This window comes from Mustela erminea, chromosome 4 (assembly GCF_009829155.1).
Source record: "Mustela erminea isolate mMusErm1 chromosome 4, mMusErm1.Pri, whole genome shotgun sequence".
Taxonomy (NCBI): domain Eukaryota; kingdom Metazoa; phylum Chordata; class Mammalia; order Carnivora; family Mustelidae; genus Mustela; species Mustela erminea.
In genome coordinates, this window is record NC_045617.1 from 66,847,962 (window position 1) to 66,871,363 (window position 23,402).

The following is a 23,402-nucleotide window of genomic DNA, read 5'->3' on the forward strand; positions in this document are numbered from 1 at the left end:
AGGATATGAGAACTAGGTTTGAGATTTTCAATTTCATATCACTTTTTAAAAAAAGATTTGTTTACTTATCTGAAAGAGAGAGAGAGAGAGAAAGAGCACATGGGGGGACGGGCAGAAGGAGAGAGAGAATCTCAAGCTGACTGCGTCAAATATGGGGCTCAAGGTGGGACTTGATCTCATGACCCATGAGATCATGACTCAAGCTGAAATCACGAGTTGGATACTTTACTGACTGAGCCACCCAGGAGACCCCAATGTCATATAACATTTATTGATCATTGTAGTTTGTTTTATTTATAAAATTGTGTTTCCTAAAATAATGATTTTTCTGCAGCAGTGAAGAACAGAAAAGGGAAAAATGTGATTTTTGTGTTAATCAAAAAAAAAGTATAGGGTTAGAATTGTCTTTTTAAAAAACCCAATTTGTAGATTTCCTTATTCTAAGGTTACAGATGAAGTGACCAAACCTGGCTCACTGGTCTATAAGTTAAATATTTAGTGGTTTTATTCTATAGTTGACTTCCATTAAGCTCATCAATAAACCATTTTTCATGTAAAATACTAGATTATCCAAGATTTAGGAAAGAGAGAAGTCAGAGTTTGAACAAGATGATCGTTGCTTCACCATTATTAATATCTGATACTTTCTCACATTGATGGCATTATTTTAAGCTCAGATCTAATAGTTAACAAAAAAGCAGCAACAAGAGAAAGAAGAGCCAAGATGGTCATCCCAGGACTCTATTTTTCTGGTGCTCTTTATCAAGCTCAGCCATAGGAGGAGGTGGGGGTGTTTAAGTACTGACTAGAAATGAGCTGCATTTAGATACTGTCTACAGAGGTTTCTCATAGGATGAAGCCCTTATTTAGTGTTAAACCATGGTTCTGTAGACTTATATGCTCTGAACACAGCTGCGTAATTAGTAATCATCATTAATCATTTCTACTTCTGTACTTCTATCACCAACAAAATTACAGCAACCTATATTTTTAGTAAACTTTAATTGCAAGTTTAATTTGATACTTATTTATCATTTTAAGGAGCAGTTTGCCGAACTGATTATACAAATCTAAAATGATGTTTCTGAAGATAGAAATAAAGCTTCTTATCAGGAATAAGTATGATTTTCAAAAGAAGAGTATTTTCCTCTAGGCAAGAAAAAAAAAAGGACTTAAAAAGAGTGGGGGGAAAACCCCTAGAAGATCAGGCTCTCAGGCTTCTTCTACTTTTAATGTGAAAATGAGTGTTCATGTGGGGCTGCTTCAGACTACCTATTGGAAAATACATATCAACTAACAGATGTATAATTTATGGAACTGATCGCTTTAAGCAGAGAAACTTAAAAATGAGTTTTTGCAATTCAGGTGGTTCTCATGAGATACTAACAGATACTAATTATTCAGAATAGATACTAATTATTCAGAATTGAAACCTGTCCATGAAACATACAACAAAAAGGAAATGAAACTTATAGGAATGTTTGAGAAGTAAGATGTCCCTCCTCTCAGGGGCACCTAGGTGGCTCAGTGGGTTAAGTGTCTGCCTTCAGCTCAGGTCATGATGTCAGGGTCCTGGGATCGAGCCCCGCATTGGGCTTCCTGTTCAGTGGAAAGCCTGTTTCTCCTTCTGCCCCCTCCTTGTTCTTTCTCTCTCTCTCTCAAATAAAGAAATAAAATCTTTAAAAAAAAGTTCTACCTTTTAAAGAAATATTTTTGTGTCTCTTTTTGTAGGAAAAGATCAGATAGAGGGTTGTTTATACTCTGTTTATTTGTTTTGTTTACACTCTTGAAAACTCATTAGAGAGTGAGATGGAACAGCTAAGTTTCTCTCTCTAAACTGAGTGTAGCTGTTCCTGCCATGCTGTCGTGGGTAGATAGAGGAATGCATGTATCAACTGAAACATAGAAACACTCTCTCAGCCGGACCCAAGACATGAAGGGGACAATGGCTTATTTCATTTATGAAATTGCATCATTAATAAACTCAAGAATGAAAGTCCAGTGAAGATGATTAACATAGAATTGTCACAATCGGTTTATATTATGTCCAGAAGAACTGGATTAGAAAACCAAGCTCCTTGTTGTCAGCAGCCTGGGGTGTGCGAGGAAATTCTCTCAAGAAGGTATGTGTGAAAAATGTCCCGAACTGTAATCTGACACCTGTTAGTAAAAAAGGGCAGAATGTTCTTCACTGGTAAGAGGGGGGCAAGGGGAAAAGGGCAGTCTTTAAGGTAGCTAGAAACCTTCAGTCACATGCAAAAACTGGTTGTTTGAAAAAAACAAACCACCCAAAAGAGTACAGTTTAAATATCACAGCAAATCAAGTTGAACCTGATAAGTCAAACTCCACAGAACAAAGAGTTCCAAGGAGAGATGCACTGAAGTTCCCAAATGTTCTACAAAGAGCAAGGTATCTTTCACTTCCCTCTTATTTCTTGTTTTTGTTATGTTTTGTTTTGTGTTCATTTTAATGTCTTCCCTGGAAGACACCAAATTTTAAATTTTCTCCCATTTAAAATGGTGCAAACGTTTAAATTTTCTCTAATTTATAAAGAAAGAGGAGGGCCCTTAAGAATAGAATGGATAACAGAGAGTAGGTAGTCTATAAATAAATTAGCTACTAGCTACAAGTAGCAGTTACTTATAAGAATCTCAAAGAACATAATATTGAGCAAGAACAAGTCATAGGAGAATATGATTCCATCTATACAATGGTCAAAAGTAGGTAAAATTAAACAATATAAGAATTCATACAGAGGTGATGAAACTATAAAGAATAGGAAGGAACAGCTAACAGAAAATTCAGGATTATTGTTTTTTGGAAGAAAGAAGTGAGAGAGAATTATGTGATCAAGGGGGAACCTGTCATCTATACGGGGAATATGTCATCCACATTGGCCATGTGCTCTTATTACTTATGCTGATGATGGGTGCTTGGGTGTTTTTTATTATTGTTCTTTTAACTGAGTATACACGTTCTCATGTACCCTTGTAAATGGATGATATACAAATTCGAGTTTTTTTTTTTTTTAATAAGAAATGGGTCATTGTTATCATTTCCTTTCACCTCTTGAAATTCTAACATTCCTTTCTTCTGAAGATAGCCTTTGCCCAGAGACAACAATGAAAAAAACCTCAAGATCTGGAGGTTCCAGACTCAGACAAGGCAACCATAGAGCACAAAATGAACAAACAACTAAAATAAAAATCAGGGAAAAAAAAAAAATCCATGGTCAAATGATTTCTAAAATTGACCTCCACGCATTTGGCTTGCCACGGCCTGACCACTCAAAGCCTTTTCCTAGCTGAATCCAGTCTTTCTAAGAATATTCTTCAGAACTTCCCCATGGGCCTCTTTCTGTGTTAAATATCCCAAGCCTACACTTTCCACCCTTGTGCTTTTGGTAATCTCCTTTCAGTTACCTGCATTTTCCACCCACTTGACAATTGACCATCCTAGTTTGACCTCTTCTGGGAAACCACAGTGATAACCTCATAGCCTCAGTCTGAGGCGTTCTGGCCTTTTCCTGAACTCTTAACAATGGGCTATTTAATTTTTCTAGCAATTCACCTTGTGTGCCTTCTAACACCTGCCTTTTCACTAACCAGATTCCTTTTCCTCCTAGGCATGGAGCTAGGCTGCATTTTGACCCTTCCTTGCAGGTGGCTGCAGCCACATGATTGTGTCCGGCCCAAAGGAATGCAGACAGCAGGAGCATCTACCTTGTCTGGCCTGGCTCTAACATGTTCCACAGAATCCTCCATGTCTGGCCCACTTTCTTCTCCAATTGATGGCTGCTTAACGTGGTCCAAGGGAAGCCCTTTAGTGCTCTGAGGAAATGTGGAACCATATCAGGAATCAGCAAGCTTGTTCTGGAAAGGGTGAGATAAATATCTTAGGGCATCTCAGGTACCTAAGGTCTCTGTTGCTGTTGCTGCTGCTTCTACAACCCTTTAAAAATAAAAAATCTTTCTTAGCTGGATTTGACCTGTGAACTGTAGTTTCCTGATCCTTCCTCAAGGTGGAAAGAGCCTGAATTTTAGAATGTCTATGTAGAGCAGAGTCTTCTCCCCCACTGCCTCCCAGCCCCCAGGCTCCGCAACTGACTCACTCATATTATGGAGGGAATATTTGTTAACAGGCTTAGCTTTCTCTGAACTATAATTATGGGATCTCCCAGGGTCAAATGCCCTGAAGAAATAATACCTGCTTGGTTAATTTGAACCAAGTAGAGTTCCATATTCAAGAAGTTGGGGCCCATTCACTCCAGTAGTCTTCTTCATTACAAATTTGCTTACACTGGAAATACCTTAATTGCTACTCCACTTGGTGTAGTCCTTGTCTAGGAAGCCATCATGACCAAACCAATCTGCCTAGGGCAGAGCAGCCTCCTTTAAAATCACAGCTTTGAAATCAGGCAGAAGAAATTGCCAAGTGGGAGGGAGAATCAAGAGGAGAATCTGAAAGAATAAACAAAGAAAGATGTATGCTTTACCACACATATATTGAATCTGCAACATGTATGAAAACTTCAGGTGTATGTGACTCGTACATAGTATTAATGTTTTCTCCAAGACTTATAGCCTTCCTCCTCTTTTCTGTTTTTCTGAAATAACCCACATCTATGAATTTTCTTTCTTTTCTGAACTCTCAGTTCTTATTGATTCATAGAACTCACTAGAATTGACATGCCCAGGCAGCCTTGGGGAGCAAGTCAGAACGGTGTAATGAAAGTTCCAGAAGGAAAACACCTCACCTCAGCCTGGTTCCCTGAAACATGCCGCCAAGATGGTGTAGTTTTCATGTGAGAAAGCCCTCCTTCACCTGTATCAACATGTTGTTCCCCCTAAAACAGTGGCTTGCCTTTGTTTTGACCCTGAGTAAATAGCTATTTCCTTTCCTTTGCTGACATTATTTTTTCTTTGTTCCTTGAAGCTACAAATTACCTCAAGGGTAATTTTTTTTTCTACATACACTCAGTCTTCACTTAATTGTTCACATATAAAACTTGAGAGGCACAAGAGGGAAAACCACCAAGGAAGAGCCAATAGACTCTTGTATCTGTTTCTGTAATGCATTTCTAGAACAAAAGAAACAAGGTGTCTTTTTTGATTGTGATATAAAAAGCAGAAAAGAAAAGTGATAGCTTTCCTATAGTTGTCTTAGTAAAAGAGTCCTCTATGTTTTGGACTCCCATCTTCCTATCTCTGGAAGCATATTCATACCCATATCTTTTCCCTGGAGTAGGCTATAAAATAGACCATAATTCTCAGCAACCACAAACAATGGACTCTGAACAACTTATTTATATGTGAACTTTGACCCTACCAGTCTCCTTTAATTATCTGGTCAGTTAGTAATATTTTATAATATTCATAACTTATTTGTTAACTTTTGTAGAGAAATAACATTTTACTCAGACCTCTGAAAATTATCACTGTGGAACTTCCATAAGCAACAGAAAACCCAACTGAAAACAAACCAACCTCCTTTCTGGAGGTAGATCACACTATATCACACTGTCCTGGTAGGATCACACTTAGTAACTGCAGACTTCATGGTGCCTGGTCTTCTGGCTTGAGTCAGATGCCTCCAGACTGGGGCTGGTGAAGGGTGCGGAGACCTTGAGGACTAGCCTTTGCCATCCCATGAATGAATGAATGCTGGTCCGGTGTGTGTGGGCTAGTCTAGAATGAGCCAAAGGGATAGAGTAGATTTTGTTTTCTGTTCAATCTTCTAAGGTCTTTTTTCTAATGTAATTATTTAAAATATAACTCAATGGAAAAGAGTCAGATTGCTCTAAGTTTCTTGAAATGTTTATTTCATAGGAAAGCTTTTCCTTATTTAAATAATTTTGGGGGGATTTGTAGCATGATATTCTCCTTCTCCACCATCCCTCCAAAAAAATTTGAAGAAAAGATGAGCAGTTTAAAATTTTGAGTATCTGAAGAAAGGCCTTGGCCCTTGTGAAATTTTGTTTGGAAATTCAGAGAAAGTCAGGGGAAGCAACCATGTTCTTAGAAAGTGCCTTTTTTGAGACTCAGTTGGGTCATTTCTGAGGTTATTCTGGGAGCTGGGTGCATTTGTTCTCCCCTTGAATCACAGATTCTGACATGCGATTTTACAAGTTCTTGGCTGTTTCTAAAAATTGACAGGCATACGGAAAAGTTAATAATTCAGCGAGTAAAATATGCTTATGTCTGCAAACAACAAAGATGAAAAAAGATGCCCTACTTTTACTGTGACTCTTCTTAGGAGTATTAAAAATGCAAACCCAAAATTGACATAGAAAAAGTGCAAAAGATTTTGGCCCTTAAATCTTCTTGGCAGTTTCTCATTGTCATATAGTGTGTTCATTCTCCTTGAGAGAAAACAACTTGAAGATCAACTTTTGATCACTCTGCCCTATACTACAGAGCCTCTAGAATTTAAAAAGGGGTAGAGGTTTTTTAGAAAAACATGGCTTTTGTTTGTGAAATACAGCCATACTTCACAAAAATGGTGATTTCTACACTACTGTCTAATTTAAAGATAAATTTAAGGATGATTGAAAAATGATAGCAATGTCTTTTACAAATGCGTGAATACAAATCAGATCTTTTAAGAACACACGAATAGGACTTACCTAACCACTAATATTTACCTTCCATTGTAACTCTTCACAATGATATTCCAGTTATATTTGGACAGTAACTGTCAACCTATACAAATAGCGTCATAGCCCATAAAAATTATGCCATCTTCAAATTAAAGATGAACACTATTTTCCAGAGCATGAAAAGTCCCATAGTTAAGGTTGCTATTCTGTCTGTCCATAACTGGGTAGAAAACTACCTACCAGAAACCCAAACTTAGGTAGATCATTTTTGAAGGAATACATAAACTCATTGAGAGAAAGAAAACCATTTAGGATGACAGATCTTGCTATGAAGCAGTGGGACAGGAACAGGTTCTTTTCTCCTTGGGAACATGGATTTCCTTTGCCTAGAATCCTTGTTTCTCCATCTTTGTATGGCTGCTTCCTTCCTGTGGGGAGCTCAGGTTAAAGATCGCCCTGGAGTCATCTTTCTTACCAATCAATCTAAGTAGGGGCCCTATTATATAATTATCTACATAGCACTTATCACCAACTGAAATTCTTGGGTTTTGTTTAATGTCAACCTCCTTACATTCAAAGGGCATGAACTTTATTTTATCCATGCAGTAATCCCAGTATTAAAAGTATCTGCTAAAGCAGGTGTTATAGGTTGAATTGTATTCCTCTTCCAAAGATGGGTTGACATCCTAACCCCAACACCTCAGAGTGACATTATTTGGAATAAAAGTTGTTATAGATGCAATTAGTTAAGATGTGGTCATATGGAGTTGGATGGACCTTTGATCCCCAAGACCACTGTCTTATAAGAACAGAGAGACAAAGACACAGAGAACACGATATGAAGAGACAGACACATGGAGAAGAGGGTTGTATAAACTCAGAGGTGGAGATTGGAGTTTTGTTTCTACAAGTCAGCGAATGCCTCGGGATACCAGAAGCTGGGAGAGACAAAGAAGGATCCCCCACTAGAGACTTGGGAAGTAGTATAGTCCTGCCAACACCTCCATTCTCTTTCAAATGTTGAGGGCCAACTTTCCACCCTCTTAACCAGTGGCCAAATATGTCCCTTAAAAAAACGAAACTAAAGAAGATGGGATTTTTGCAATTAAAACCATCTGTATAGCAAATGGGCCAAAACATACCATTCTATTGCAGTTTTCTGGTTTGGCTTGAAACAATATTGCTATAATTTCATCAGAAATATTTTGAGAAAAAAAAAGAAATATTTTGAAGAAGAGTTTTACCATAATTCTGTGCTCATATTACTATAAATTTGCAAGTTTCAGCTAACATCTTTTAGTAATATAAAAATGCATTACAGATGTATATATACATACACATATATTTGTTTTTTCCCTTTTTTTGTAGTGACAGGAGCCAGGAGAATACCTTTGGGGTACTAGATGGAATCTGATAGCTAAACTAAAGCCAATTCCAGTTTTTAAGAAGAAATTTTCATGGTACTTCCAGATAAGCAAATTAAGAAACAAGATGAATCAGTGTCAAAATGATGAAGAAAGATTATTAATTTACATTATTATTTGGGTTATAATTTATATTATAATTTGGACTTTTCTTTAAAGATTTTATTTATTTATTTGACAGACAGAGATCACAAGCAGGCAGAGGCAGGCAGAGAGAGCGAGAGGGAAGCAGGCTCCCTGCTGAGCAGAGAGCCCGATGCGGGACTCAATCCCAGGTCCCTGAGATCATGACCTGAGCCGAAGGCAGCGGCTTAACTCACTGAGCCACCCAGGTGCCCCTATAATTTGGATTATTAATTTACAAGCTCTACATGGTCAAAATGAGTAATAACTCAGAAACACAAATTCAAAATTTACTCATTACTACTACTGACTATTTATTTATTTATTTATTTATTTATTTATTTGTCAGAGAGAGAGAGAGAGCGTGAACACAGGCAGACAGAATGGCAGGCAGAGGCAGAGGGAGAAGCAGACTCCCTGCCGAGCAAGGAGCCTGATGTGGGACTCAATCCCAGGACGCTGGGATCATGACCTGAGCCGAAGGCAGCTGCTTAACCGACTGAGCCACCCAGGCGTCCCACTACTACTGACTTTTAGTGATTGCTTTTTAAAAAAATCTGTAATCACTTGAAAATCAGTCACACATATGTATATACGTATAGATAAGTGTGTGTGTGTGTGTGCATGTGTGTGAAATCATTATTACCATATGGAAACTAAAAAGATTATATTAAGCATTCCTTTGTGAAACTACAATAACCTTACTATTTATACTGACTATCTCTTTATGACCCCATGGTAAGAGTCTTTCTTGATCCCTTGGTGCTGTAAGAGCAATTTCCTTTGGAGGCATATTGTTCTATTGCAGTTTGCTCTCTGTCTCATCTGGACACAATGCATAGACTTATGCACAAAGAAGCATGGGGAGATATTGAAAGCAAAGAGTCGTGTGCAGGGTCTGAGCACGTTTCCTGTCTCACAGGAAGTGTGCACATCATGACTTGTCATCTATACTGTTTAGCTTAGTGTCTCCTCACTTCCTGGAATAAAACCAAACTAAGCAAAACGATAAAAATGACAACTTTTCTGTGTTTGGGAATTCCAAACTCTCATTACTGGAATGCTAAATCTTTCAGCTCTACTGGCCATTGTGCTCCCCAACATTCATAGTGGTTTTTATGGTAAGCTTTTTCAAATGTAGTGCTTCTTGATACACCCCATATTTTACAATTTATTTATTTATTTATTTATTTATTTATTTATTTTTACAATTTATTTTAAATGTTATAACAAAACTCTGCTTGTCCCGTGTCAAGGGAAAATACTGACTTATTATTCAAATTACTTCAGTTGCTATTTCTGTAAGTTTCTTGGACAAAATTCATTCTCCTTTAAATATTAATTGAGTTTTAGATGTAGGCAAATGCAGGGAAATAAATGACATGAAAGCAATCCTTAGTTTATCCTGTGAATTTACCATTCCTGCCCCCTACTTGTTGGTTCAATGTTTTCCAAAGCTGATATGTAAGTTTCAACTTGGCTTCTCTAAGAAACCATCCCATATAGAAATGAGGTTCTATTTCATCAGCACTATCCCTGCCAACTACATGACCATCACTGATTTTCAATTTGTAGGAAATCCAGCATTATCTGCCAAGTTGGGAAGACATCAAAAGTGCGCTGACTGTTTTAGTGAGAATCACTTGTTCAGTAATAGATGCATTTTAGGGACTCGGATCTGGGAAGAGCTTCTGTGTCAGAAGCTGTTACATTGCATAGGTCAGTAAAATGGTACAGATACTAGAGGCCTGAAAATCAACAAAAACCTCTGCTTTTCAAACCAAGCTAAGGTGCCCCTTCCAGCGTGCCCTTGTAGAATATGCAACCATGGGTGAAGTGTGTCCCAAGTAAAGGGACAAACAGGAGCTGGATCATGGGGTGAGGTGACTGTAGGTGTCTGTGTGTGTGATGGAAAGAGGTTTTGCTAGTGAATCATTTAGCAGCTATTTTTAAAATATCCAAACAAATTCAGATTCTGGAAGCAAACGCAAAATTATCATAACATTTAGGATGAAAACATTTTAAAGTCATTTTCTGTTTGGAGCAAACATTCATAGAGTACAAATTTCATTCAGCCTGCAAGAAACATCTCAGGATTACCTAATCCAATGTCTTCATTATACTGGTAAGGAAATAAAAGTGATTTACCAAGCGGCTAGAATCCAGATGTTCTGACTGCTAGGCTTCAGCTCTCATTCATAGCTCTTTGAGGAAAGAGGAAAGTCGGAATTAACACTTATGAAATTGCATCCATGGGCCAGATATAGCGATAGCTGCCAGGCATTGTCACTGTGGTTAAAGGTGAGGTTCCCAGTCAGAATTCCTCAGCGGGAAATTTGTTCTGTCTCTTATTACCTGTGTGACTTTGGACAGGTCACTTACGTTCTCTAATTCCTAGTTTTTTCATGTATAAAATAAGATCATAAATGAAGTTTCCTCACCGACAAGGATTAAGTGAGATAATCCTTGCAAAAGTCTTAATAGTGTTTGGCACACAAATGTTGGCTCAATGAATACTGAATTTTAAAAAAGAGGAAAAAAACCTTTGCCTGTCACAGGGGTGGAGAGAATGATTTGATGCATCTTTTACAAATGAGAAAAATTAGGATTGAGTAAAATTCAGTAATTCTCCACTGAGTTGTAAAACCAGAATGTGAGGTTGTATCTGTTTGAACCCAAACTTCAGGCCGTGTCTGCTCTACAGCGATGCGCTTCGAAGAACCACATGGAGCTGGAAAGAACACAGAGACCATCCACCTTGAAAGCTGGCTGCTGTTCTCATGCTGAGTTCTGAAAACCTTCTGACAATTTCCCAGCAATTCTGCCAATCTGCGAAGCTCTGAACTGGGTGTTGCCCATTGGCAGAAGCCAATGAGAATATTCAGGTGATCGTGCAAATATCACTCAGCATTGAGTCTGGAAGGTAAGCCTGGCTTCCTTTAGCTAATGACCAGTCCATTCTCAAGAATAGGGGCTGTGTCTGCTCTTTCTGCAGAAAGGACTCACCCCATACCCAACACTGTAAGCTCCCTCTGTATCAGCTCTGCCCATAAAGGAACCTTGTCCAGGTCAATTACCTCTTCAAGGCTGGATTAGGACAGATCCTCAGGCCACATCCCCACCCAACTATCCCAGACTCCCTACACTGAGACCTTGAAAGATCCACTTTTATGTAAACTTTTCACTGAATTAAAGGTTATATCAGAAAAAAAGGTACAAATCCTATAAGCACAAAATTCAATTAATTTTCACAAAGGAAACACAGTCTCAAAGTCAGTAGTAGAGCATTCCAGTCCAGAAGACAATCCTTCTAGGTCACCATGCATCCTAGGCACAATCTGGTAAGATAATCACCATATTCTGCCTTCTCCCATCATAGCTTGCTTTTACCTATTTTTGAAATTTATATAAAAAGAATCACAATGTGTGTTCTTTTGTATCTGGCTTCTGTTACAATATGTTTGTGAAATTCATCTATGTTATCGCATATAGTTTGTTTTCATTGTTATTTGGTGGGGACGGGGTCCAACATCTTGTTTTGTAAATAAAGTTTTATTGAAGCACCGCCAGGCCAATTCATTGCTATATTGTCTACAGCTGCTTTCACACCATAATGGCGGAGTCTGGTTGCGACAGAGACTGTGTGGTCGTCAAAGCTGAAATATTTGCTATCTAGCAGTTTACAGAAAAGAAAGTTTGCTGATCCCTGCTCTGTTGTATCCCATCACAACATTTCTTTATTCATTCTATGTTTGAGGGATATTTGAATCTTTCTAGTTTTGAGTTACTGTCAACAGCGTCACTATGAACATTCTGTAAGTGTCTTTTGGTGACATTATGTACATGTTCTACTGAGTATATGGATGGCATCTGTATTTCTTAAAAAGTCTCTGACTTACTCTAATGTACCGACAGTTTGGAAACTGCTTTAGAGAAGTTTAAAGAGTTTAAACCCAAAGTGTTCAGACTGCCTTGCCCTCAAGGTCATGGGGAAAAGAATTGGCAGGACAGAGACTGATAGTCAAAGCCTTGCTTCTTAGAACAGGTCTGGTTTTCCACTATGGGTCCTGTAGTCCTTATCTCCAGAACATTAACTTAAATGCTTCTTGACTTATCCCAAATCCTTCACAAAGATGACTCTTTTCTACCACATCTCTTGTGCTTTTTCAAGAACAGGACACTCACTATCTTATGAGAATCCTAGAGAAGGAAGGAGTGATATAAATCACTAATTCAATCCCCTCATCTTATAAATTAGTTAATTGAGGCACAGACATACTGATAATTTGCCCCAAATAATCATTTTCAGTGTTTTTATTATTTACTACAAAATGATTTTGAACTTTGTTTTTTCTTTGCATTTGATGTTATTTCAGTCAATTCATTACAAAAATAATATTTTTTAATTTTAACTATTTAGACATTACAGAATTATCTACAGTAAAACTAGTATTTTCTCCTTCTCCCTCTAGCTGTATAGTCTCTTGCCCCTAGGTCATCACTCTTGACAATTTATATTTATCTATATATAAATGTATAATTATGCCTATAAGTGATGTGAGTCCCAACTTTGATAAAGAAGACATATAACAATTTTCCTTAACTCAAGTTAATTTTTAGTTCGAAGGTCCGTTGTGTCGGTTAGATGGCCACTCAGTCTCAGTTAGTGTGGAATACGCTCCTTTTTCCTGAAGTTATGTCTACATTTCGGGAAGTTTTATGTAGTACCAAAGAAGTGAGTGGGAATTTGAGCATCGGCACCATCTGCTCCTTGGTAACCATAGTGATAGTGAGACATCTTTCACTCTAACTGGGCCTTGGCCACCAGTCCCCACAGGTGTGTTGGTCCCTGTTGTCAGACCGTGTCAGGTGTGGTGGTTCAGTGCCTGAGTCTTGGCAGTTTCCGCCAGGCTGCCTGCAGCCCTACCAGCTCTGGCTCACTATAGCCATTTCCTCTGTGGACTCTTGCCAGCTTCCTTGGCCTCTACCAGGAAACTGAGGCCCAATTTTCCTCTGGTCTTAGGTCCCACCAGACTCACTGGAATTTTCCACTTGTCCAGGGTCTATCTGTAGCTTCTGGCATCAACCCTGCTCTGCTGGGCTCACCTCCAACACTCATCACTCTCCTTTCAATACAATCTTGTCTCTCTCCAAGCTGGGCACAACTACTCTCCAACCTTCTGTGAGCATACTTGTACAGGGTTTTATATGCTAGTATTTTTATCTCAGTCAGGCAGTAGGGAGAGTACCCTCTCTTCTCAAAGCCTTAAATGTTTGCAAATTTGACTTTTTGGAAACTGGTTGCTGAGATGATTCTTTTGCTTACCCATACCTCATTGGGTACAACAAGCCCAGAGCAGCCCAAGGGCTTGAATGAGAGAGAGAGTAGAAGGAGGTAAAAAGTGAACTATTAGAAAGAAAAAATTATTGTCAATATCTCAAATTATTATTGTACTACAAAAATAGGCACCTCTTTAGGGGAATTATTTAATTTTGCCTTTTTCCCCAAATTGGGGTTATGCAATATATCAAACTATAATTTGCACTTTTTAACTTCCTACTACTTGGACAAATACATGCAAACATACACTTATGTTTCATTATTTGTAATGGTTTCATAGTAGCATTTGTTCAGTTATATTCCTTGTTGATGGATGGCCAGGTTGTTTCTGTTATTATAGATAATAATAATCATAGCCAACGTTAATTATGGTCTTAAAATGACCAGATAATGTTCTAAACACTATCTCATTTAATGTTAAAACAACATCCAGGAGATAGATATTACTGTTGCTTCATTTTTACAGATGAGAAAATTGAGACATATAAGGATTAAATAATTTACTTAAGGTCACAGCACATTAGGATTTGAATCCAAATGAGTATGCTCTTCCCCACTATGTGGTTCTGCCTTCCCTCCCCTAATTAGCATACTTGTACATGTGTTTATATACTTCATTTTTATTTCTGTCCAGTAACTACCAGAACTGAGAACGTGGGCAAAGTTTCCTTGCATTTTATATCTTAAGATAAGTTGGCAGATTACTTTTGGACTAAAGCAATTTACAGAACCACCCCTAGTATTCAGGAGTAATGATTACCCCCAAGCCTTACCAACACTGGATGTCAGGACTTGTCTGAAGTTAAATCATGCTGGCAGGAGCACTGATCCTTCACCCCTAAATGATTACCAGGTGTTTCAATTTTCATTCCCTCATTACTAATGTGAATGTCAAACATCTTAGGCTTATTGGCCCTTTGTGTTTTCTCTGCTGTGAATTGCCTGTTTGCTACTATAATTTTCTAATTAATTTCAAGAGCTCTTTGTGTACTTGGGATATTAAGCCATTGTTTTATATGTGTTGTAAATATTTTCTCTTAGGAGATCATCTGTTCTGTGCTTTCTACTACATGAAAGTTATGCAAATTTATTTAATTGACCCTTCTCATTCTTTCCTTTATAAACAAGCTACAGAACAATCTATAGTATAGTTTTTAAAAACATGTATTTGGTTATTTACCTTCAGTTTCCCATCTTGCCAAAGAAATATTTCCTCATTCCACAGTTATACAAATATTTTCCTAATTTTCTCTAATATCTTTATGGTGTTCCTTGTTTTATATTTAGTTTCTTAATATGTCTGGAACTTACTTCTGGATATATTATAAGGCAGGAGTTGACATTATTTTCTTTATGTATAGCTAATTATCCCAACTCCACTTATATTTACTTTGAATTATATATATAATTAATATTATAGGTCCTTCCCCAAAGATACCTCCTCCCAGATATACTTGGCCCCAAACCCTATTCTTTTTCATTGATCTGTCTGTTTTGATTCTGCTTTGATTCTCATCGCTTTATAGTGGGTTTTGATAGTTATTAAATGAAATACTTCCCCCACTTCTGAAACAGAACTTTAAAGTTCATTAGATATTTCTCTTCTCCAGATATTTAATAATATCACAGGAGGCCATGATGCTACTTCTTATAAAAAAATTTTTAAAAGATTTTATTTATTTATTTGAGAGAGAGAGAGTGAAAGAAAGAGAGAAAGAGAGAGCAAGTGAGCATGAGCCAGGGGAGGGGCAGAGAAGCAGACTCCCCTCTGAGCTGGAAGGCTGACCTGGGACTCAATCGCAGGACCCTGGGGTCATGACCTGAGCCTAAAGCAGACACTTAACTGACTTAACCATCCAGGCATCCTAAATTGGTTTTTCCATGAATGTAGAAATGCAACCTTTTTAGGCAAATGAAGTTCTTCATGTCTGGAAACTTACATGGTCTGACATCATTCAAATTTCATCAAATAATATTATCAATGTATAGACCTTGAATTTGTATTAAAATTAGCATTTTTTTCCAGCTTTAGATACTGTCCCAACTCCAGACAATAGGAAAATCAGCCAGTTAGGGAAAGAAAGCTAGTAGATTTATGACTGATAAAGATCATTATCTTATTTAAATAGAAACAATTGAGTTAGGGGGTGGGATTATGGACACTGGGGAGGGTATGTGCTTTGGTGAGTGCTGTGAAGTGTGTAAACCTGGTGATTCACAGACCTGTACCCCTGGGGATAAAAACATATGTTTATAAAAAAATAAAAAATTAAAAAAAAAAAAAAGAAACAATTGAGTTTAACAATAATTTAACTGAAAAGTTATATACTTACTATTCTTATAGTGCAACATTTATTATTGGTATCTCTTCCCCCATCACCCTAAACTTTACTAATTTGCATCCAGCTTTAATTCGAAAATGTATAAAGATATAGAAAACATCACATGGTTTTTATTTCAAGCTTCATTAAGGAGAAGGGAAGTTGAAGTTTATTTTTCTTTTTAATGCCAAGATCTTAACTAATTCTATATTGAACTTCATGGGTGGATCAGTACTTATGATTTTTGACGAGGTCATTTTTGTCTGTAAATGCAGCTACATCTGCATATTTCTCTAGATTATATATATATATATATATATATATATATATATATATTCAAGCAATCAAATTAGAACTACTCTGAACATAGCATATTACTAATCTATAATCTGGAATGGGCACAACAGTGATTCATGTGCTGTAATACCCGTTACTGCTTCCTACAAGCTTTGAAAAACTTTATTTTGGGAAGAATTCTGTCTCAATATCCCCCACAGTTAGATTTTTGCCCTCATTTCCTTTGTATTTATTCTGGTTGGTGTTTGCAAGACTATGAGGATCTATTTTGGTTGGGGACACTGTTCTCTTCCTAGAGGAGGAAGTGAGAGCGCTGTGCTTTGTCTCCAGTTCCAAAGCTGTTAGACAGATCAGACAGGGAGCTCTGTCAGCCAGGCTCCAGGAAGGGTTCTCTCTTCTGATGGAACAACTAAACAATTGTTACTATTTACAATGGGCCAAATGGAGAAATATTCTTAGAACAATAAGAAAAGGGAAAGTCGGCCACTAGGCAGGAAAGAAGGCTTTCAAGCAACATCAAACTTAAAGAATGTGGATATCTTTTAAATGTAAACAGTTTACCATATCACTTCTCCAAATAACAATACCAAGAGTGCTTGCCATGCGTAGGGCACTTGACAGACACTATTATCTCTAATCCCATATCAACCATACCAGACAAGTATTATCCCAATCTAACATGTGAAGAAACCAAGGTCAGAGAGGTTGTAAGTACTTTTCCATGGCTGTTAAATGTGGAATTCTAACACAAATGTATACAACTTTTATATTAGAATCCCCTCCTTCTTCTTCTTCTTCTTCTTCTTCTTCTTCTTCTTCTTCTTCTTCTTCTTCTTCTTCTTCTTCTTCTTCTTCTTCTTCTTCTTCTTCTTTTTTAAATTAAAAAGTAGATGAGGCCTCCTAGGTGGCTCAGTGGGTTAAGCCTCTGCCTTTGGCTCAGGTCATGATCTCAGGGTCCTGGGATCAAGCCCCGCATCGGCTCTCTGCTCAGCAGGGAGCCTGTTTTCTCCTCTCTCTCGGACTCCCTCTCTGTCTGCTTGTGATCTCTCCCTCTCTGTCAATGAAGAAATTTTAAAAAATCTTAAAAAAAGTAGTTGAAAAGTTTGTAATTCTTGATAAGAGATTCTATAATGTCCTTACAAAAGCACAAAGTTTTGAGGAGTTCATTAATAGTTTATGTTCTTTTCCTTTTGCATTTCCTATGAAGGTGATGGGAACCTGAGGAAAATTTGGCAAAGCTGTATGTGATGGCAAAACTGTCCTTTCCTTTGTCACACGCATAATAATTCTCCCTTGATCCCTCTCAAATTCTTCAAAAGACACAGAGGATAAACTCTTATTTGTTTACAGTAACTTCAAATCTTACAGACAAGTATGTAAAGATCTAAATTATTAATAACTATCATACTAATTTTCAACACCACTATTGGGTTACCTACTGTACACATATAATATACGCATCTGAAAGATAATGGTCTGTTGTCAAATAATTGTCAAATAATCTTTTTTCTGTTAGAGTTTTAGTATTTCATTGAATGTTTCCTTTAGGTGCCAGATCAATGAAACAATTCTTTACCTTAATTTCACATAATTTATAGTATGTGAGAAGGCAAAATAATGAGTCTAAAAGTGAGGTATGCTTTGGATTGCTTTTGGATATGTAGTAATACACTAGAACAAGTCAATAACTCAATGAATGACATAATGAAGTTATGACATAATGAATGACATAATTAAAGTTACTAGTTGACTCGTTACTCAAGAATAAGAACACAAATGATTTTATAGTTCTTTGCTAACTTTTTAGCTTCCACTGTGCCCAACCTGGGCATAATCAACATATAGGTGGAGCAAGGGGCTATTTATATGGTATTATGGGTAACTATATTTCTTGTTTCCCAGTACTACACATGCATTGGAGATTTCCTGGGCTTCAACTCTTGCATTGGCCTGCCCCAGTTTTAGTAGTATCTACCTCATGCTCTCATTAGCTCTAGTTGGTAACATTTTCATAGATCAGTTAGCCATTCATTGATTAGCATCACAGAAAGCTGGATTCTGGGTTAAAAATGAGATGGAAGACAAAAGGTGTGCTGTGAAGTTAGGATGGCAATGGTGTCTGGAACTCTGCTCAGGGCACTGAACATAAGGAGAAGGACAGAGTAGAATGGAGGAGAGAAATAAAGCATGAAAAGAGAAAAGTTTCCCCAAAAAGGAGGTAAAAGGCTTCCTTACCCTTTTGCCTAAGGGTCCCTGAAGTTGACTACATCTATTAAAATGATCAATTTACAAAACACACCAAGACCTTGACATGGCTGCCATGCATGCCCATAGTCTCTTCAGAGGGAAACCACTAAATCCACAGCACCTGTTGAGGAAGTTACTCTAGGAAGTTCCTCAGGCATAAGCGGCCAGGTTTTGCTCCACATCAGCCTGTTCCCCACAGACAATTGGACCAGAGTGGGGTGCCTAGGTGGCTCAGTTAGTTAAGTGCAGGACTCTTGTTTTAGGCTCAGGTCATGATCTCAGTGTTGTGAGATGGAGCCCCACACTAGGCTCCATGCTCAGTGCAGAGTCTACTTGAGATTCTCTCTCTCCCTCTTTCTCTGTCCCTCCCCCTGCTCTCTCTAAATAAATAAATAAAATCTTAAAAAAAAAAATCAGAACAGGGTATATGCCTAACCCAAAGGCAGTTAATCTAGTCAGACAAACAGCCTCTGCCGTGGTCTGACAGCAAAAACTCTGCCCTCTAGGAATGGCGGTGATTAATTGGACAACCTGTTGCTCTCTCTTGAGATGGTGAGCACAGGTTATTTTGTGAAAATAAGCTAGATGGTAGTAGAATACAGCTACACAGAGAGAATACTTGAGAGAAGGCAAGGGAATAATCAAGTCATTAGAACCACATAGAATCCTGACTCATTTTTCAGAAAATAAACTATGTTCTGGTTTTCACGGGAAACTTCTGTTCTTGTGATTCTTGGTTGTGAGACTTCTTTTGGACACTGGTTTAGATTCTAAATGCTTGAAGAAGAAGACTGGTCAAGATTCCTGTTTTCCTTTTTTCCACAGGTGTCATTCCACAAAGCATGATATTTCCTCCTTGTATCTTGAGGTAGAAGCAGTAAATCTCTTCTTTGTAACCAAAGAGGCCACATAAACTGTTATCTAAAATAATTCATTGGCATCTTTTTTTTCTGCGTAAGATGTCAGGTTATATAAAGGTTTAATAAATAGATTTTTTTTTTATTTGACAGAGAAATCACAAGTAGGCAGAGAGGCAGACAGAGAGAGGGGGAAAGCCGGCTCCTCACTGAGCAGAGAGCCCGATGTGGGGCTTGATCCCAGGACCCTGAGATCATGACCGAGCCAAAGGCAGAAGCTTAATCCACTGAGACACCCAGGCACCCCTAACAAAATTGTTTTAGTTCATCTTAAAATCCAATGATGAGAAAAATATGATAAGTACACTCACATTCTTTTTTTTTTTTTTAAAGATTTTATTTATTTATTTGACAGAGAGAAATCACAAGTAGATGGAGAGGCAGGCAGAGAGAGAGAGAGGGAAGCAGGCTCCCTGCTGAGCAGAGAGCCCGATGCGGGACTCGATCCCAGGACCCTGAGATCATGACCTGAGCCGAAGGCAGCGGCTTAACCCACTGAGCCACCCAGGCGCCCAGTACACTCACATTCTAAGGAGACATGCAGAGTAAACTCATGTTAGAAATACTAAAAGAAAGCTGAATTAATTGAACAGCCGCATTTGGACTAAGATGTCAGAGGAAAGTTTGCTGGGCTTATAGGAGGTACTGTAGTTTCATCAAGGAAGCTATGCCAAGTACAGGGAACCCCTAAGATAATAGTCATATTAACTTATGTTCTGTAGTGGTGGGCTAGCAAGCTAGAGACTCAGAAAAGCTGATGGTGCACAAGTTTGGAGTTTGGAGGCAATCTTCTGGAGAATTCCCTCTTGCTCAGGGAGATTGGCACTTCTGTTCCATTCAGGCTTTCAGCTGGTTACATGCAGCCTACCCACATTACGAAGAACAATTGGCTTACTCAAAATTCAACAATTTAAATGTTAATCTCATCGAAAACACCATCCAAATTGACACTTAAAATTTACCACCAGAATACCTGGCAAGGATCAAATGGGGAGGGGACCTTCGGTAAGGAAGTACAAGCAACTCCATCGCTGGTTGGTCTTTGCTGAGCCCCAGAAGCTCTACCACCATGGTGGAGCAGGGCAGGAGAGTCCTTAGGAGAACCTGAAACGTGTCTCCTGTGTTTGAGGTCATTGCAAGCATGGAGTTTAGTATTGGTTTCTGCCTGAAGAGTTTTGCAGGAAAACCTGCTGAAGGACAGCAGGCTTGGGCCATTCTAGACTTGGATCATGAGAAGGGCATCAATTGTCTTGCAAGAGACCCTTGTCTTTTTTTCTGGTACATCGTTTGTGTTTCAAGTAATTTTTCCAAACCTCTACTCTTATCTCATTATTCCCCTGTTTGTGGCTCATGGGTGTTCACAGAATAGGGTGCTAATTCCTGCAAATGGCTCATGAGCTCTCCATGACCTGTAGCTTCTACCACTCCAGCCTCACTGCCTTTTCTTCTCAGCTTCCCCACTCCCCCACAGCCCGCTATGCATGTGATGCCTCTCCCTTGCCAGTTAGCTGAATGCCTACACCTAGGAAACTCACACTACAGCATTTCTACAAAACTTACACTCATCACCCTCGGTTGAGTTGTCCACTCCCTTTCTGATGTTATATTTTCACTGTAAAACCAATTACACCCTGTAATTTTCTTCTAGTCAGAGAACTCTGCTTTGTCTCTGTGCTCCCAAAACATAGCTCAGGGCCTGAACACAGAAAGCCCTCGATTAATGTCTGTTGCATGAATGAATTAACAAAATTTCTGGAAATAAAGAAATTTCAGGTGTTTGAAGAAATATCTGGAAAGAACGGAATTTCAAGTGTTCTCAGTATTTTAATATTTCCTACTTTTTATTTCTTCTCCTTCCTAATTTGTAAATTTTATTTCCCCTTCGTAGAAAGCAGCAGTTCTCCAAGGATGGTCTACAGACCCCTAGAAGTGGCCAAGCTCCTACTAGAAGGTCTATGACATCAACAGTATTTTCATTCACTAGGATCTGCTTTTCTCACTGTTGGACATTTGCACTGATGCTGGTAGAAGGGCAGTGGTGGGTACCTTTGCCCCATGCAGAATGGCGGCAACAAACTATATAAGCAGTCATTGCCGCATCCATACACTGCCCTCCACTCATAATTAAAACAGAAAAAAAAGAAAAGTCTTACTTAAGGAAGTCCTGGGTGATGCAATAAACATTTTTCATTTTATTTAATCTCAACCTTTGAGACCATGTTCTGTCTGATACCATAGGAGTATGGGAATGCACTAATGCTGCCCGCTGCAGTGCGAGTTGTCTCAAGGAAAGGCACCTGGGAGATGTCTTGCAGGCTGAACTAGCCAGTTTTTAAATGGAACACTATTTGTACTTGAAAGAACAACTGACAGACAAACTGTGGTTCTTCAGACTTCGGCATCTGGCAGACATTTTCTTGAAAATGAACAAAGTATGTCTGTCATTTCAAAAAAAGACTTGGCAGTAATTGTTGTGAATGATAAAATTTGAACTTTCAAGTGAAAATTAGAATTTTGCAAAATTTGTAGCTGCCATTTTGAGCTTGACAGCTTTCCAAAACTCACATATTTTTTATTCTGATGAGATTGGTGATGATGTTAACAGATGTCATTTTCTTGGTACTGAATAAAGACATACATAATCATTTATAAGATCTGTGTGTTTCTTGAACCAAATTTTCCAGATGACCAATACTTAATATTACAAAAACCATGTGTAAAATGTTTGTTTAAGGGGCAAGATATATGAATGGATGTTTTTTAGATGAATGAATTTTAATGTAACTATGAAAATTTCATTAATATAATTTCTGACTTCCTGTTGCAACTAATCTCTAAGAAATTACTTCTTGTTGAGTTTTGATATAGTATCAAATTACTTCTTGTTGAGTTTTGATATAGTATCATACTATAGTATGGATACTATAGTATCCATAGTATGGATATAGTAAGAATATCCATAATTATTAAAATAGCCTTCCCTTTTCCAAGCATGTCTGTATAAGGTCAGATTTTCTTCATATACTTTAATATAATACATAATGCAATGAATCGAATGTAGAAGCAGGTATGAAAATTCAGCTATTTTCTTTTAAGCCAGACATTAAAAAGATCTACCAAAAAATGTACAATAATTATTTTTCCAGAAATATATTACCTATGTTAATAGGTAAAAAGTTAGCATTATTTTAAGTGCATTAATTAATATTTTTTAAATTGCTCAGTTTTAATTTCTGAGATGGTAAACAGCAATTGACATAATCTACATAAACAAAACTTCTTTGAGTTCCTCAATAATTTTTAAAATATAAAGGCTGTTTGAGATCAAAAAGCATGAATTACTGCCTTTATCTCTGTCTCTTCTTAAAAAAGGTAGGTAACTAAAGAGGGACCATCTTTTTGTCCTCAATGCAAAACAACAACAACAACAACAACAAAAAAAAGCAGCCAAAAAAACCCCCAAACAGATACAAAAAGTTCATAATGCCCTAAGGAAATTTCTGTTTTAAAGTTGAAATTAAAGTTGCAGCTTACATGTCTAAAAAGTAAATTAGAGATCCACATATCCAAAAAACTTTCTGGTTTATAGATATTTTAGCTAGGAGTCCTGTATAGCATATGAATGCAGAGTCGTCTATTAGGTTGTATTTAAACTAAGACAATCGTTGCATAAATAAGTGCAACCATTAAAAATACAAAATAAGTCATCTAATTTGAATCAGTGAGAGACTTTCATATTTTGAAAATATATGTATTTTTTAATGCTCCCAGATTCAGTTATAAAAGAACTAGGAATTAAACAAACATCTTGTTTGCACGGATATAGTCATATCTCTTATTCCAATAACAAAAACAAAGCCAAATTTTGAAAAGTCATGAAACAAGCAAGTGCTCACCGTTTCTTCAGAACATTTGCTAGTATGAGGAAGATTATATTTGGATGAGAGTGGTAGCTTAAGTTTCAGGCAAATTCTATTAATTATAGTAAATTTCAACAATGATTGATCTAAATTACTGAGCTTCCAAGATTTTTTCCATTAAATATTACTCAAAATAGGCTATTATCTCTGACTTAAAATAACTTCATTTTTAAGATTTTTCTCTCTCTATATATGATATATAAGATTTTGTGT

General features: G+C 37.6%; 1 long non-coding RNA gene across 1 annotated transcript in view; it reads left to right on the forward strand.

Annotated features, from left to right (window-relative positions):
* The window catches only part of LOC116587771, a 44,536-nt gene extending 22,635 nt beyond the window's left edge, over positions 1 to 21,901 (forward strand). Inside the window, exons 4-5 of the long non-coding RNA XR_004284634.1 lie at positions 10,833 to 11,069; positions 21,158 to 21,901. This is a non-coding gene — a long non-coding RNA (uncharacterized LOC116587771). The remainder of the gene's footprint in view (positions 1 to 10,832; positions 11,070 to 21,157) is intronic.
* Positions 21,902 to 23,402: the final 1,501 nt, after the last annotated feature.